General features: G+C 42.1%; 1 protein-coding gene and 1 long non-coding RNA gene across 6 annotated transcripts in view; one reads left to right on the plus strand and one right to left on the minus strand.

Annotated features, from left to right (window-relative positions):
* The window catches only part of E2F3 (E2F transcription factor 3), a 91,463-nt gene that overhangs the window by 24,362 nt on the left and 52,945 nt on the right, over positions 1 to 14,156 (plus strand). The gene's annotated exons all lie outside the window — the stretch shown is intronic.
* LOC129059896 (uncharacterized) lies at positions 402 to 5,902 on the minus strand. 3 transcript variants are annotated; one of them, XR_010140588.1, is made up of 3 exons: positions 5,713 to 5,902; positions 5,283 to 5,609; positions 402 to 4,933 (listed from the first exon to the last, which is right to left on the minus strand). It is a non-coding gene; the product is annotated as an uncharacterized LOC129059896 (long non-coding RNA). The 3 variants fall into 3 exon arrangements; XR_010140589.1 differs by having other exon boundaries at positions 5,188 to 5,609; XR_008526065.2 differs by having other exon boundaries at positions 402 to 5,609.

Below are 14,156 nucleotides of genomic sequence, written 5' to 3' on the forward strand. Positions count from 1 at the left end.
TCTGTTGGTGGTATCTGCCTGATCTCCACCTAGTGTCATTTCGGGATCGTGGCCACACATGGGCCTTCCAGGGCTGTGCTATTGGTGATCAGTGGTGCTTGTAACCCTGAAGTGTTGGCATGGCCTCAGCTGACCGGGCTTTCCCTCATGCCCAGGGTTTAAACTTGAACTCTGCCTGCTCTGTTAGCAGTTTTTCGCTACATTTCTTTTAAAATAGACTTTCACTTCTTCCTTCCCATCCCCCCCAATACAACTGCCCTGGCATCCTGGCTTTTTCCATTCTTGACAAATGATCTGTCCACTGTAACTGTAGCTCCGCTGTGCTGATATCTGTTGAAATTAGACCTAGAATCTAAATGTGGCTTCATGAAACTACGGGTGAGACATTTTTTTTCTTCAAATAGTCTATGGTTTATTGGCACCCCAAACCACCTATCCATACCTTCTCCACTGTGATGCTGGGGGAAGAAAATGGGGTAATATATGTGTAAAAGTGACTGAGAATGAAAAGTTCTGCATAAGGTGCAATGTTAGCTGGGGTTTTTGCATATATAAAAAGAAGACAAATGTTCACTACCACTCCTGCCTGCCTCCCCTGGGCATATCGAACTCATTCCAGCCTAACAGCATTTCTTATCATATAATGGGACTCACAAACCCTCCCTACGTCCACTCCTACAGCACCTTCTTACCCTAATGAGGCTTTGTAACTCAAAGATTTAAACATTTCATTTATGCTTCATTGACTGAGTTAACCAAACACTTTGTATTTGGCCCTTTCCTCTTAGAAGTTCAGAACAATAATATGGTCCTGAAACTACTCCTGCAAAATCTGCTTAGGGAAGAAAGGTCAGCCAGGGCAGGGGTTACACTGGGGTTTGCGGTGTAGTCAGGCACCAGGGACCTGGCAGGTTGGGTGGGATCAATTCTTTTCACCTCTGGGCTCCAGTTTCTCATTTGTCAAATAAAAGTGATTTCTAAGGCCCCCTTCTGCTCAGACCTTCTGTGACTGTCCACTAAGCCACAGAGACTCACTGTGGCCATTGAATTCTTGGGGACCTCAGGGAGGTTTTGCTGCGGAAGTGACTGCCCATTCTGCCAGCATACATTTGGACTACCATTTGAGGTGACTTGGAGAGAATGTCACTGTGGAAGCTGGCCTTCCTGACACCTGCCACACACCTTCCATGCCATGCATCTCTTTTCGAAGTCCTAGGAGCTCCTTAATGGTATTTACTATTTACATTTGCATCCCTGATAGTGCTCTTTCCAAGTGAGTTGGCAGCAGTTCATTTAAATTCTGCAGCAGATCTCTGAGTTAGGGTGTGGTTCTTCTGGCCTTTGAGATGGGTGCTGCCCAGCACAGCAGGCCTCGGTGAACACCACTGTTCACCGAGGGACTTTGGTCCCTCCTGCAACGATTCAGTGAACTGCGTTGAAGCTCTCGCAGGGACTCTGAAGTACTGAAATGTTTATTTCTAAGTTAGAGGCAAGGAAATGAAACTAAGGTCACAGACATTTAGTGATTTTCTTTTCTCCCAAGGTGAGGGAGGTGGTTAAGGGCTTGGACTTTGGAGTTTAAAATCTCACCAGCTGCGGGAACTCAGGCAGTCATTTCTCTTTTCTAGACCCAAGCTTCCTCTTTTATTTTTTATTTTTTTTTGTTTTTTGAGATGGATTCTCGCTGTGACACCTAGGCTGGAGTGCAATGGTGCGATCTTGGCTCACTGCAACCTCTGCTTCCCGGATTCAAGCGATTCTCCTGCCTCAGCCTCCCAAGTAGTGGGATTATAGGCACATGCCACCATGCCTGGCTAATTTTTGTATTTTTAGTAGACACGGGATTTCACCATACTGGCCAGGCTGGTCTCGAACTCTTGACCTCAAGTGATCCACCTGCCTCGGCCTCCCAAAAGTGCTGGGATTATAGACGTGAGCCACCACGCCCAGCCCCCAAGCTTCCTCATCTAACATGGGACGGTTAATGACTTACCTCTCAGGGTTGACTGGGGAGGGGGCGGCTGAATGAGAAGCAATGTTGGAATGCAGACAGGGTCAGAAAGGTTAGCCCTCTGATACGTGGTAAGCAAAGAGTAGAGTTGGTGCTGAAAACAGATCTCCTGCCTAAATCTTGGATTAGTACACAACTTCCACATATAAAGAGTTAGGGGCATCTTTAGGTAGATAAATCTATTTTAATTGTTCCGTAAATATATATAGAACAATTTTGGTCAACATGGATTTGGTGCAAATTTCGTTGCAGCTTTTTCCCCCCTTTTGTTATTCTAAGCTGCCCTACAATGATATTTTTAGAAATTTCTGGGAACTCAAGCCTGTCATTGCCAGGGCAGAGCCAAAACATCAGAGGTTCTCGTAGACCAGTGGTTCTCAACTGGGGAATGTTCTGCCCCTCATGCAACCTTTGGCAATGTCTGGAGACATTTTTGATTTTCGTAACTGGGGATGGGAGATGCTATTGGCATCTAGTGCGTAGAGGCCAGGGATACTGTTAAACATCCTATAACATATGTGATAGCCTCCCCACAACAAAGAATTATCCAGCCCAAAATGTCACTAGTGCCAAGGTTAACAAGTCTTGCTCTCAGATAATTCTGTGCCTATCACAGGCATTCTTTGTCCCCAGCTACAGTGTCATATAAGCCATCTCAAACAAAGGTATATTCGTTGTCCCCCTTATCCACAGTGTTGCTTTTCGTGCTTTCAGTTACCTAAGGTCCAAAAATATTACATGAAAAATTCCAGAAATAAACAATTCGTAAGTTTTAAATTGCACACTGATCTGAGTAGCATCATTAAATCCCACCTGGGACTTGAGTCATCCCCTTTGTCCGGTGTATTCGCACTATATTACACTATTCCCCAACGCTCATTCCTTACTGTATAGGAAAAAACATAGTATGTATAGGGTTTGGTACTACCTGAGGTTTCAGGCATGCAGTAGGGGTCTTGGAATGTATCCTCGGAGGATGAGGAGAGACTACTGTATTTTTTCTGGAAAGTCTAGGACCATTTCTCAAACTAAGAAGGACAAAGTTGGAGAGGAAACTGTTTCTGTTCTGTTCTGCATAGTTTGAGATATGTACAATTTTGAGATCCAATCAAATTTTTTTCCAACCACTTTCTTTTTTGTTTCTTTTTTTTTTTTTTTTTTCAGTATCTTAACCCACATTGATGTTTTAGCTTCTGTAAGCACTAAACAGTGGCAAGTTACACAAATAAAATGTGTGCTTACTACATTTTAATTGCTCTTTCTTATGCAAATAATAATACATGGTTTTTTTGTTCTTACACATTGATTCCCAGGGGAATTTTAATATTTTATTAAATATTAAATAAAATGCCCTATTTTTTTCCTTTCAAATTGAACCACCCTAGTTGTTATAATGAGCCATCAGTTCTAAAATGAATCCTCTCTGTTAAAATAGCAGCTTGTTCTAACTAATCATGCTTTGAGTATTCTGCTGTAGTTAATCAAAGTTAAAATAGGAGGTTATATTTTAAATATAAATTCTACTTTTAAATTCTAAATTTGCTATTTTTCCATTCTGGAATATTAAGATAGGGTTACCAGATAAAATACACGATGCCAAGTTCAATTTGAATTTCAGATAAACAACAAATAACCTTTTTAGTATAAGTAGGTCCCATGCAATATTGGGGATATAGATATTTTTAAAATTTGTTGTTTGTTTGAAATTCTAATTTAACTTACTTAATGCTCTGTATTTTTATTTGCTAAATCTGATAACTCTAAAGATAGGACTCAGGATAATTGGAAAATACCAGGAAATACCATTCACGTCTGACATCTCCCTGCATAACTTTATCTTGGATGTTTTACTTTACAAAGTATTAAGTGATAAATCTCGTATAGTTATTTGCCAAAGAAAAGGAAATAAATTCCTGAAGGGAATTTAGAAAATTTGTCCCATAAGCACATTTATTGGTCTTAAAGGGTAGCTTGAATAAACTGGAGTTAGTTGTTCACGTGACATTCAGAAGTACCATATTTGACATAACACCTCAATTCCAGAGGGGAAACTTGGATGGGAGAGAAAAATCCTTTTTATGGGTTGGCTTCTAGAGATTACCTAGAACTTAAGTGAGGTGATTTTACTCTTTCTTCTTTTCATAAGCAGTAGGATTCACTTCAGAGTTGAGGGCCAGTTGCAATAGAGGGACACGTTGATTATAAAAGGATTAGGTTATTTTTGGCTAAAGCAGGCAGATCACCTGAGGTCAGGAGTTCGAGACCAGCCTGGCCAACATGGCAAAACCCTATCTGTAATAAAAATACAAAAATTAGTTGGGCATGGTGGCGCACACCTGTCATCCCAGCTACTTGGGAGGCTGAGGCAGGAGAATCACTTGAACCCAGGAGATGGAGGTTGCAGTGGGCCAAGATGGCGCCACTGCACTCCACCCTGGGCAACAAAGAGAGACTCTGTCTCAAGAAAAAGAAAAAAAAGAATTAGATTATCTTTGGAAAATAGCAAAAAGGCCCAACCAAAACTCTCACTTAAAACACAGAATTCACAAGAGCGTGCTGAAAATGAGCATGCTGGAGACACGGTATTCCTCAACACTTCTCGCCATCAGCTGACACCTGAATCTACCTTGTGGGAGGAATGCAACTGTCTCTGGATGCCAGTATCATTACATCTCTGTGGCCTCAAAATGGGTCCATTGCAGAATGTTGCTATCTTCAGTGACCTTAAAGATGTTTTTGCTTCTGGAGAAGGAACCAGCTGCGTCAACGGTGATCTGCTGACTTCATACAGTACTCCGTCTGCTCCCACCTCGCATCCCGTGGCGCAGTGTCCCGTGAGCTGAGATTTGCCTTCTGCTGATGGTGTCCTGCCTCAGGTGCCAGGAGCACTGCTTTTTGCTTTTTTGTCTCTCTAGGAGCAGACTGAACATATTGCAACCTATGAGTCGGAGTGGGGGGTCAACACCCCAGGGCCACCCTCTACCAGTGGGAATGGAAGCCAGTGGATAAATGGCCCTACTTCCTAGAACAGTTCCAGGGGGCATTCTGGATGCTTCTTGGGAGGCCTCAGCAGAATGAAGCCCCTGTTACCTGCAGCCATGACCTTCTACACACACTCTTCAATAATACACCCACCTCACTCTCCCTCCTCCCAGGATCACTTCCCAATAAACTACCTGCACACAACTCCTTGTCTCAGCCTCTGTTTTTGGAAATATCTAAATTTAGACACCTATTACATTAGTCTGGTAGGGCTGCCATAAGAAAGTACCACAGACTGGGTGGCTTCAACGGCAGAAATCTATTCTCTCCCTGATCTGGAGACTGGAAGTCCAAGGTGTCGTCAGGGAGGTTTCCTCTGAGGCCCGTCTCGGCTCCAAGATGGCTGCCTCTTCACCTGGTCGTCCCTCTGTCATAAGCGCACCGGGTGTCTTTTCCTTCAGATTGGATTTGGGCTCACCCCAATGGCCTCTTTCAACTTAATCACCTCTTTAAAGGTTCATTCTCCAAATACAGCCACATTCTGAGGCACTGGGGGTTATGACTTCAACACAGGAATTTAACGGGGACGTGGGGGCGGGCATTTAGCCCAAGGCACCTGTGAAGGAGAAAACTGATTTAGAATACAAGCTACCCCAACATAATTGGCCTCAAGATTGTGGCTGTTTTCAAAAAACTCTTCCATCTTGTCTAGAACTCACCAACTCTGGGGCCTTGGGGAGGGGCGTCTGTGAACCTGGAGGCCATGGTGTTCGTTGGCCACCTCCTTTTAGATTAACTGCGCAGGCTGTGTGTTCACTTCTGCTCTGTACATGGAGAAGACAGGGAAGGCAAGGCTGCTGCTTACCTGAAGGAGCTCAAAGTGTAAATAAGACAAGCCCATTAGATCTATCAGGGGAAAGCAGTTTAGGTTTGTTTGAGGCAAGATATATGGTATAGACCACAGACCTTACGTTTAGGGAAAGCGTACTTCTTCAGTGGGCTGAGTTTCTTGTAACAGAAGGTGTGGTCGGATGATTACAGCTGGGGTTGAATTAGATGATTTGTGGAACAGCTTCTGCCCTGAAATTTTCTGATTGAGAGATGGATGTGGTCTGGAGTATGTGAAAATGGGATAAATGGAGGGAAGGTTAGGGGAGAGGTGAACAGGGCCTCTTCCAGCGTCTTGTGGAAGACCCTGTTCGACGTTTCCTCACATAGACTCTCTGATGAGGCTCTTCCAGGGTGTGGTATGGCCAGGTGTGTTCGATGTAGGGAGCACAAGGCAAGAAAGGGCTGTGCCGAGCTTCTTCCTGCCTCAGGGCCTTTGCACTTGCTCTCCCATCTGCCTGGAATGGCCTTGCCTCACATCTTCATATGACCTTGGCTCCTTGTCATCTATTGACTCACCTGTCACTTCAGAAAAGCCCTTGCTACCATCTGGTCTGCCAGTCACTCTTTATCCTATTTTCGTGTTTTATTAACATTCATCACCATCTGCAGTTAGACTCTTTTGTTTGCCAGGTGCCCACAATGTTGCCCGACGCTCACTAGGTGCTCTGTGAATATTTGCGAAATGAATGAAGAACTTGAAGGAAGCTGGCAGTGGGTGGACTCGCTGAGATTAAGGGGCATAGAAGATTACTCAAGGCAGCCTCAGCCCCTTTCTAATGTTTTGTTTTGTTTTTAAATTCAGACTCTGTGGACTCAGTTCAATTCATGCAATTGCCAAGTGCCTATCTGTGTCGTGCATTATGCTAGTTAGATCTTAGGAATCAAATGAATTAGACCTGAAGGAGATTACAGACCAGTTCTATGGTTCAGGTTGTTAATGTGGGCCCCTGGATAGAATTCTAGATATCACTTAATTTTTTTTGTGACTACCCTCTAACTGAAATTTAGCGTTTTCTTCTAGTATGAACGTAGGCACTAAACCACAGTAGAACTGGCAGTGTGTTTGACTGTCACCCATAGAAATAGATATTTTCATATCACATTACACTTGTTGCAGCTGTCTTGAAATATTGTTTATGCTCATCATGACTTCAAAATTACAGTAATTTTTGACCTGCTGCTGGATCTTTTTATTTAATGCACTAACACAGAAGAACATAGATTACTGTATGATAAACTGCTTTTTAGTATTTTGAATAGCTATATTTCAATACAAAGTGTTTCCTTTGTAATCATATTTTATATATATATATATATATATATATATATATGTTCTTTTTTAAGGCATAAAAAAGCACTAGCCTGAGAAAAGGGGTCCAATAGACTTCATCAGGAGGCCAAAGGAGGCGTCTATGGCACGAAAACATTATGAATTCTGGTGGAATTATGTAAAAAGAGAAGTCCTATCACTCCTTAAAATCATGTTAATGAAGATTCCTATCAAACGTGGTCCCCACCCCCTGCTCCAGGTTTACTGCTTCCCTGTGAATCTTCTCCTCACTTTTGTTAATTTTGGGTTGGAAGTTTGAGAGAGATACTTTTTTCATAGATAGGTTGGAAGTGGTGCTCACCTTATCAGGACTGTAAGAGGATATTGCAAGCTTTGATGATTGAGCAGAAAAATCTTTGAACAGCTGGTCAGAACAAGCTTGTCCTGCCTTGTGGGAGGGACAGAGTTTTCCAAATGATCTTTTGGTTAAGACCTTAATTAAAAACAGCCTAAATTCACTTGTGGCAAGAATTTATTAAAGGAAAATAACCATGAGCAAATCCACGTTGTGGTATAAGAAAAGGGAGCACCATCGTTAAAGTCAGAGGCTTGAATTCTGGTGAACTTAGCACAAAGGAGCAAGAAAACTTTAGACTGGTTTCTTAACAGTTTGCTATCTGTATAACTAGGGGTGAATTGATCTCAAAGACCTAAGAATCTGTGGACTTAAAGACACAGATTTGTGGCATAATTCGAGGTAGTTTAAACTGGAATATCAAGGTGTCAGAAGAAAAATGTACAAGTAATACATCTCAGTTTCTTTTCTCCTACGCCACTTAAATCTTAGACCCACCAAAAGCTCTAAATGTATCAGTGGATTTTTCATTATTTCCAAAAATATTCTGCTTGCTCTTTCTGAATAAACTATAGAGAGAAACACAGGTTTCTCCTCAGATGCCTTATTAAGTTTAACTGTTGTATAGTACAGCTTTGCTTCTTTGTTTCATTTAGGACCAGAAGGGGTCCAGGTAGCTGAATATCCCTTCCTTGCCCTGACACCCCCATTCACTGCAGCAAGCTTTATAATGCCTGTGGTCATCCTTGGTATGAATGAGCACTGGAGACCCCACCATGGGCAACACTAAGCAGAATCAGGCTTCTGTTCATCAGAATGAACAAAGGCACACGCATAAAATGAGAGCATGGCAGATGGAGAGGGGTGGGGAGCCTAGAGGGTGACTGGCTGCAGGCCTCAGCAGTGGAGACAAGGGCACAGGAACATGGCGCCAGGGCCAACAGACTTGGCATCAGCCCTGGATGCTCTGCATAGCACCCATTTGTAAATGGGTGTGGCCCTGGACAAGTGAGGTCCTACTGGATTATTTAAGAATATTTTATGGTGAGTTGTATTTGTTCTTTCCAGCAACAGCTCTTTGAGGTAGTTTAGTGGTATATCCATTTTACAGTCAGCACTTCAGACTCAGTTTGGTGATCACATGCCCCAAGTCTCCAACTCCTGGGCTCAAGCAATCTTCCTTCCTCAGCCTCCCAAAGTGCTGGGATTGCAGGCATGAGCCACTGCACCTGGCCGATGTGCCCTAAGTCATGTAAAAAATTAATAGACAATGCAGAATATATGGGAGAATGACGTATTGCTGGGCCTTTGTGATTTGCTAGTGAGACCAGAACATTTTAACATACTAAAAGTTATAGCTGGTTAGCAAGCCAACTTTTTAACTTCAAAAGATAGGGAAAAATAAGCATTATTAAAACTCATTGACTTGGCCGGGCACGGTGGCTCACACCTGTAATCCCAGCACTTTGGGAGGCCAAGGCAGGTGGATCACAAGGTCTAGAGATTGAGACCATCCTGGCCAACATGGTGAAACCCTGTCTCTACTAAAAATACAAACATTAGCTGGGTGTGGTGGCACACGCCTGTAGTCCCAGCTACTTGGGAGGCTGAGGCAGGAGAATTGCTTGAATTCGGGAGGTGGAGGTCGCAGTGAGCCGAGATTGCACCACTGCACTCCAGCCTGGGAACAGAGGGAGACTCCGTCTCAAAAAAATAAATAAATAAATAAATTCATTGACTTGCTGAACACCATAATTAAAGAGATTCTGGAGGTAAGAAAAAGGTGCTCCTTTTGTTGTTATATAACAATCATAAACATTATTGTTACTATTATTACAGCCCTTTTCTTGCTTTCCTTTCTTGTCCCTATCAACCTTCCCTGGGAGAAAGAGAACTTTTCCAGGCTAAGATCATACATTAAAGAATTGACTTTTTTTTTTTTTTTTTTTTTCAAGACAGAGTCTCTCTGTTGCCCAGGCTGGAGTGCAGTGGTGCGATCTCAGCCCACTGCAACCTCCGCCTCCTGGATTCAAGCGATTCTTCTGCCTCAGCCTCCCGAGTAGCTGGAATTACAGGCATGTACCACCATGCCTAGCTAATTTTTGTATTTTTAGTAGGGACGAGGTTTCACCATGTTGGCCAGGTTGGTCTCAAACTCCTGACCTCAAGTGATCCACCTGCCTCGGCCTCCCAAAGTGCTGGGACTATAGGCGTGAGCCACCATGCCTGGTCTAAAGAATTGTCTTTACGATAGAGGAATGTTTGACTTTAGCACATTTCTGGTAAAACAAGATTCTAGATCGGGGTGTCCAATCTTTTGGCTTCCCTGGGCCACATTGGAAGAAAACTTGTCTTGGGCCACACATAAAATACACTAACACTAAGAGTAGCTGATGAGCTAGGAAAAAAAAAAACACACACACACAGAGAAAAATTTTGTAATGTTTTAAGAAACTTCGTGAATTTCTGTTGGGATGCATTCAAAGCTGTCTTGGGCCACATGCGGCCCATGGGCCGGAGGTTGGACAAGCTTGTTCTAGACGTTCTTCCTCTGTCTCTGTATGTTAGATGCTTTCCCACATTAGCAGTCCTTTTCCCCTCCTCTCTTAAATGACCAAGCAGGACTAGGAAAGCATAAAGGCAACGAGAACACTCTGCCTGGGATTTAAGCCCTTGAATTCCAATAAGGTTCTAATATGGACTTCTACTAAAGCATAAGGGTTAATTCCATTTAGGGAGTGGGGAACATCTTTCATACTTTTTAAAACATCAGGCCAGGTGCAGAGGCTCATACCTGTAATCCCAGTGCTGTGGGAGGCTGAGGTGGGAGGATCACCTGAAGCCAGGAGTTTGAAACCAGCCTGGGCAGCACAGTGAGACCCCACCTCCACGAGAATGTTAAAAATTAGCCAGGTGTGGTGGCATGTACCTGTAATCCCGGCTATTTGGGAGGCTGAAGTAGGAGGATCCCTTGAGCCCAGGAGTCCAAGGCTGCAGTGATTGCAGTAAGCTGTGATTGTGCTGCTGCACTCCAGCTAGGGTGCAGAGTAAGACTCAGTCTCTTAAAAATTTAAAGTCATTATTCCCAGGTAGAGTGTACTACGGAGAAATAGAAGTCCCTCGGTTGGACCTAGCTTATATGAAACTTCAAAGCAGTCATTGCCAACTACAGGTGATGGTTGGTAATTTGAGCAAAATTTGATAGCTTTTGAAATGGCATCAATTTAAAAGAAGTAGTTTTTGTTTCTTGATCCAGGGCAAGGCTATTATTCTGGTTTCCAATACCCTTTATCCATCTGAAGAGCATCAAAATTGGGGGGTGCCAATCAAGTTTGGAAATGGAACTGAGCAGCATAGTAACCTATAGAAAATATTATAATAATTCTAAAAATGTAGTGTTACATTAAAATGTAGTGAATATTATAATAATTCTAAAAATGTAGTGTTTATATTGTTTTCCTGATTAAGTTAGGCCAAAGTTGGTAAAATGCATTTTAGAACCCTATTTTTGTTAAGGAGAGCACAGAGCCACTGGTTTGGAGAAGTTTGTAATATCCAGAGGATGAAGAAAACGGACACTTGTCATTCTGAGTTCACGGGAGCAGGAGAAACTGAACCCTTTTAGGATGATCATCAGCTTGATGTGAAGGGACTTGAGAGATTCTCTAATCTATTCTTTCCCTTAACTGGTTAGGAAGCAGAGTCCAAGAGAAATCCCCTTCCCAGGGTCTGGCAGAACTGATGGAGAGCAGCCTTCGTGGCTACCACCTTCCCATAAAATCTGTGCTCTCCAGCTGCACTTGGTGATAAGATTTATTTAATGACACGTGTGACTCTAAGACTATTTGTGATGGCGAATACCACAGATTTGACTGGGTAATGTGATATTTGTTATTTGCTTTAAGTTAACTTTAGCCTTTAGCGCAGTGTGATGGAAAGGGCACCAAACTTGTGATCCAGAAGACTTGGGTTCAAGTTTCAGATTTGACATTAGCTTTGCTTCTGCAAATCTGAGGACCCTATTTTCTTAATCCGTGAAATGGGAATAATAATACTCACCCAATTTACCTGACACAGTTGTGAGGATTCATTGTAATGGGCTTTGTAAAAATATAAAGTGCTGTATAAACATAAGGGTGTTAATCTCCTGTCTTTGGTGACAGGCTAAAAAGACATACTTGTTTCAAATTTTGGATGCTCTAATTTGCATAATCTTACACATTCTCTTTCTCTATTTTTAACTCTATGTTTTCCCCATCAGATTTTTTTCTGTTAGGAGTTACAATATCTTTCTTCATCTGGGCTTTGTCTCAAGGTGTATAAACTTAAAGCATTATCTCCAGTGCAGTTTGTCAGTGTCTTGGCATATTTGAAATTTTTAGTACTGCATTCGGTATATGAAAGCTGTATCCTATGTAAGACCATAGGATATATAAACAGATGTTCAAATTTCTATTGTGAAAATCCTGGCTCATTCCTTGCTAGAGATGAAGCACTGAGGACAGTACAATCACCACCTTAAAACAAACCACCTAAGCACAGCTTTGGCTGCACAGATTGGAAGGGAATCTGGTAATTACACTCTTTAGTTCTTCTGTGAATATAACCGATCTGGGCAGTTTGGGCCCCAGAGTGGATTTTTAGGCATGAATTATCTGGTTAAGTTAGCCAGATAATTGCCAGCTGTCTCCCGTGCTTTCTGCTCTGGAGACCCCAGCCTGAGTAATTGTCTTCTGTTTACTCATGCAAGCAAGTTGCTGGTTTCCATTTTCAAACAAAAACTAACTGCATGTTAGAATGGTATTTTAATTGAGCTATTTTTGTTGCTGATTCAGAGATTCCCCCACCCTTTGCCAAAGGAGTTGCCCAGATTAGAACCCATTAATTTAGTTGATTTGGGGGGTTCCCTTGTTGACTTTGGGGAAGACATAAATATTATAAAAGAGATTTAGAAGTTGATGGTATAAGGTTTTCTGAAACATTCAAAACTTATCTCAAATTCTCACCAAACATTTTTCTGCTAATTTTCCTAACTAAATGGAAACTCCAGCTGTATAAATAATGGTTTTTGTTTGAAAACATTTTTTCTCTTAATTTTAGAACCATTGAGGGAATTAAATTATAAATAAGTAGCAGGAAAGAACAACTTTGTCAATGTGAAACAGAATGCAAAATTACTCACATTTTGAACTGAGTTCCAGAATGTAAAGCAACACTTTAGCATGGGTTGCTGAAGCGAGCTGCTCTTTAGGGAGGAGGAAGAGGCTTACTGAGACGTTTTGTTTGTTTCTTTATTTTATTTATTAATGTATTTGCCATTTCTCTATTAGATCTGATTTTAATACTGTCTTTCCACTGATTACAAGTGCAGTGACATGTCCCTCTGCAGCCATCATTTTCCTCCCATTTTTTCTTTTCTCTTTTTTAAAGAGACAGGGTCTCTGTCACCCAGGCTTGCATACAGTGGCATGATCATAGCTCACTGCAGTCTCAAACTCTTGAGTTCAAGTGATCCTCCCACCTCAGCCTCCTGAGTAACTAGGACTAGGTGCATGCCACCAAAGCCTGGCTAATTTTTTAAATTTCTTTGTAGAGAGGGGTCTCACTATGTTGCCCAGGCTGGTGTCAAACTCCTGGGCTCAATCCTCCTGCCTCAGCCTCCCAGAACATTGGGATTACAAGCATGAGCCACTGTGCCTGGCCCTCCTCCAATTTTTTCTTAAGAAAAAAGAGAATTCATACTTCATTTACCTGACAGTTCTCATCCCATTTAAGTGTATACAATGGAAATACGTACATTTATGACCAATATTGGTCTCTTTCTTTCTGTAGGTTTGAGTTTTGATTATAGACTTCGATGGAGAAAGCAATGGTGCCACAACCCAGCCAGGGTGCCCTGCCAGTACTTCCTCATCTCTTGCAGTGAAACCCCCTTATCAAACATTACGTGCTATCCGGCCCCCTTTGTCATAGTTTCTTGCACTCCACTTATTGCATATCAAGGATTTGCCATGTTGTGGAAAAGTTGGTTTCATAACATATTTTGAACTCTTATTTAAGGGAGTTGTTTTTCTTATATTCTTCATTACACAAATACTTAACCAAGGCATATTTTGCCACAGGTACATGACTTCCAAAGAAATCATAACAATAGTTATCCAAAAAAATTAAAATAATTTAGTAATGTCCACGTCGTCTTACTTTAAACACTCTTCCAGAATGTTCCAAAGGAACAAATGGTTGCGGTGACTTTTAACTTTAGCCCCAGCCTACTTCCAGCTAAGGCAGTTCTCACTGCAGATATATGTATTCATTGGTCCAAAGAAAGAGAGAGGAAAACTTGGCTCCCGGGTATTTAGAGTGAATGATTCACGATTCTGTACATGGGAGTCTTGGCTCCTTCTCTGTCTCTCAGGCTTTTTGGTAGGAAGTCAATGATACCAGTAGAAAAAAGGCTGTTTTTCTGACTTAGGATTTGGTCTGCTCTCTGCAACCCACTAGAGAAACTGAAGTTTTCTTTCCATAATGATCTGAAGTGTTGATAGTTACCATCTCTGTGAAAGCTCATTAAAAAATGACTTATTTTCCTTTGGAAGGAGAGGTCACATGCTGGAGCTAGCAGTGGAATATCAGGACCAAGGATCATA

Source organism: Pongo abelii, chromosome 5, assembly GCF_028885655.2.
Source record: "Pongo abelii isolate AG06213 chromosome 5, NHGRI_mPonAbe1-v2.0_pri, whole genome shotgun sequence".
NCBI classification, from domain to species: Eukaryota; Metazoa; Chordata; class Mammalia; order Primates; family Hominidae; genus Pongo; species Pongo abelii.